At 28.7% G+C, this 3,379-nt stretch overlaps 1 protein-coding gene across 2 annotated transcripts in view; it reads left to right on the forward strand.

Moving 5' to 3' along the window:
* LOC108748766 (forkhead box protein O) overlaps positions 1 to 2,248 on the forward strand; it is a 171,381-nt gene extending 169,133 nt beyond the window's left edge. For both annotated transcript variants that reach the window (XM_018487098.1, XM_018487099.1), the window contains exon 8: positions 1,957 to 2,248. The gene's annotated coding sequence lies outside the window, so the exon portion shown is untranslated. The remainder of the gene's footprint in view (positions 1 to 1,956) is intronic.
* Positions 2,249 to 3,379: the final 1,131 nt, after the last annotated feature.

Genomic DNA, 3,379 nt, shown 5'->3' on the forward strand with positions numbered 1-3,379 from the left:
TCTTAATCTTGTTCCCTCATCCTTGTTCTTCCTTTGAAAGGAATGATTACGACTTCTCTCGCTTTTGTTCTATATTATCTTTTATATTTATTATCTATTTGCATCATACATATATCGTTATATTCCTAAACTCCGTTCTTCTTGATGATCTTTTTCGTTGTTGTTTTTTTTTCTTCATTCGATTCTTTTATCATTTTTTGATCGTCTTTTTTCTTTCAATACATTTTTTTATTATGTTTTTTTATTACTTACTATATTATACTTTATTGTATCACTGATTACTATTTATATATAATTCTCCCCGTTTCTTATACATATTTTTCTTTATCAAATCACATTTCTGTTTTTAATTATAATTTCGATGATTAGTAAATACGCATCATTGTTGAGTGACTCGCATCGTTACATTTATCAACCATTTAATAATACTTCTATCCCATTACACATATTTGCGCGTCATTGCTCATCGTCTACAACTTTTTGTCAGAATCTCATTGGAAATTGTGTTACGAAAGTTTCGCGCGCTTTTGTAAGGAGAGTCACTCTCGCAGAAATCGACGCGATTTTTGTAACAACCTAATATAACGACAGAGTTACATCATCTCCTTGCATCTCTCCAATAACGCCTCCTCTCGCTCAAATTACTTCCTCATTTTTCCCATCGCGATTTGCGATCCTCCTCCTTCACTCTTTAACCAATCTGCAGAACTATCTCTTTCGGTCTCTTGCTACCGTCATCGACTATTTCGACGAATGTCGAGAGATCGGAAAAGAGGGATTTTGATCTCACTGGCTCTCGCGGCCTGCGGAAAACTTTTCAATATCAGGAATGAAAAAGTTGATGTCATGGTCGACTTCTTCGAAGTCGGACTCGTTCGTCGCATAGCTGAATCAATTTAGGGCAATAGATCAAGCGTGTGGAAAATAGCCGAAACGGCCGTTTAGCAGGCGGACAATCTTAGAAGTTTCTGTCTTCCGGGAAATCGTGTTAAAATAATCTTTGCTGATTGAATTAATTTACTAATGCACCAATCGAGTGCCCATTACCGAATTTTCTTGTTAAACGCTAATTATTTAAACGCTACATCCAATAGGATGTAAGTAGCTGTATTTATAAATGTTATACATATATTTAAAATTGCAAAACCTATAAGATAGATAATAAACATCTCGGTAGAATGAAGATTGAAGGTTTTGAAATGTTCTACATAATTTTAAGTATATTTCTTTATTAGAATAAAATATATTATATATAATATTAGCGGTGTATTTTTGTTTCAGACTCTGTTTAAGATTAGTCTTAATATTTTAATTTTAATATCTGATCTATCGTGTGTGTGTTTTATACATATATTTATAAAGTACTATTTTTAATTCAAAGATATTTATCGAAGCTAATGCAAAATGAAATTATATAAATACATTAGATAGAAATGAATTAAATATTGCATGATTACTTCATATTGAAACATTATGATATTTATTATTATTGTCTTACACGGTGACAATAGTGATTTTTTCTTATATTATTTCCGTTAAAATTGCGATTATTTATTGATTTAGTGACCTTACTAACATATTCGATGATAATTTGAAAATCTATATTTATTCAAATGTTATGAAACTGGACTTTTTCGGGCGAAATTATCATGCCTAATAATAAGTCACATTTCTTCTCAAAAGAATAAAAAAATGTCGCTAAAGTTACTAAATTTGCCGCAAAAGTTGCTAGATTTTCAAATATTTTACATATATATTTACTTACTAAATGTAATATCTTTTATAATTATTATTGTTGTAAGGAATATTTATTTATTTAAATTAAATAAAAAATAATTATTTAATTAATTATAAAAAGCACCGATAATCTCAAATAAGAACTTATCGTATATAAAAATTGGGACTTTATGTAAAAATCAATCCGGAATAAGATTATTCGTTTTCTTTCTGTTACAGATGTTCGACATGCCGAGGACGAGAGGGTGAACCGACGACTTGTGATAAGATATAGACATAATGATGCCAGATCACGACGAAATACGTACTTCAAAAATGCCAATTTACGTTAGTGCAATTGTGGTGCGAGGAACTATTGCCGCGAGTGCGATTAACGTCGGCGAGGGCTTCATCATCGTTTCATTAAACGTCTTCAACTTTTTTTAAAAATGAGCTGGTGCTCAAGATAGGCCGGAGATAGGCTGATGACGATTACGAGGTTACGAGCTCTTACGGATTTAAGAAAATTTTCTTAGCGTATGATATGATTAAATCAAATTTTAATGTAAAATATTGTAAAATATTATTTCTTCTGTTAATTATTCTACTTTCTGATTATGATTTACAATTCAATTGTGACTGGTAATTCACAATTCTTTTGTAACTGGCGATTCACAGAAAAATGAAGAAAACAGTCTGTTTTTTTTTCCAGAATATCAGTCTGTTTTAGTTCGATCATATCTTACTTTCTTTGTAAAAATTGTTTTGATAATTAACCCTTAATTTCCAAAAAGTGACATCAGTGATGATAAACTTAACGTTATTTAGAAATTATTAAGGCTTTACTTTAATGATCATAATTATGAGTTTGATGTTATGTTTATATATATTTTTATTTAAATAATTTATTTATATATATATATATATGTTTATATGTGGAAAATATTATTTTCTAATTTAAAACAAAATATCTATAGATTTACATAGTATAAATTCAGTTTTTAAGGGTTAATTGTCAAATCATTGATTATTGAAAGATCCGAATCGAAAGCTCCATTGAACCGTAACTTCGCAGGTATTCCGATTTATGAATTGTCTCCGATCTTCGAATTCGAACACCGCCAAGACATTAAATCGCCAAAACGAATAATTTGAGAGCGCTTAGAGCTTGGGGTAGACTAATTTCGCTGAAAGCGTCATTTTAACAATTCTTTTATGCAATTTTTTCGAGATCTTTGGAAGCAGGGACTGAATGTTGAAATAATACTAGTAATTTTACTAGTAATTATACATTTGTATTATGTACATCTCTATTTTGTAAAACATTGAATTCCTTTAATTATATCGACTAAATGTCACAAATACCAATGTAACCGAAATTTTCATAATACCGTATATATGTAATTTTTTGGAACTATCGATATTATAACATATAATTACTATTATAATATTGAATGCCAATATTTTCGAATTAATAAAATTTGTCAGTTCTTGATATTTTGTAAATGAAATAATTAGATATATCGTACACATTTTATAAACAATTTTTTTTTAATATAATGACTTTAATCGTAAAGTTTTGTATTTGTATATAAATTATTTTATTCTCTTAGTTTTTTTCTAAAATAAGTATGCATCATAAATACAATATAAAAATCTAATT

The sequence above is a fragment of the Trachymyrmex septentrionalis genome, unplaced genomic scaffold (genome assembly GCF_001594115.1).
Source record: "Trachymyrmex septentrionalis isolate Tsep2-gDNA-1 unplaced genomic scaffold, Tsep1.0 scaffold24, whole genome shotgun sequence".
In the NCBI taxonomy this organism is placed as follows: Eukaryota; Metazoa; Arthropoda; class Insecta; order Hymenoptera; family Formicidae; genus Trachymyrmex; species Trachymyrmex septentrionalis.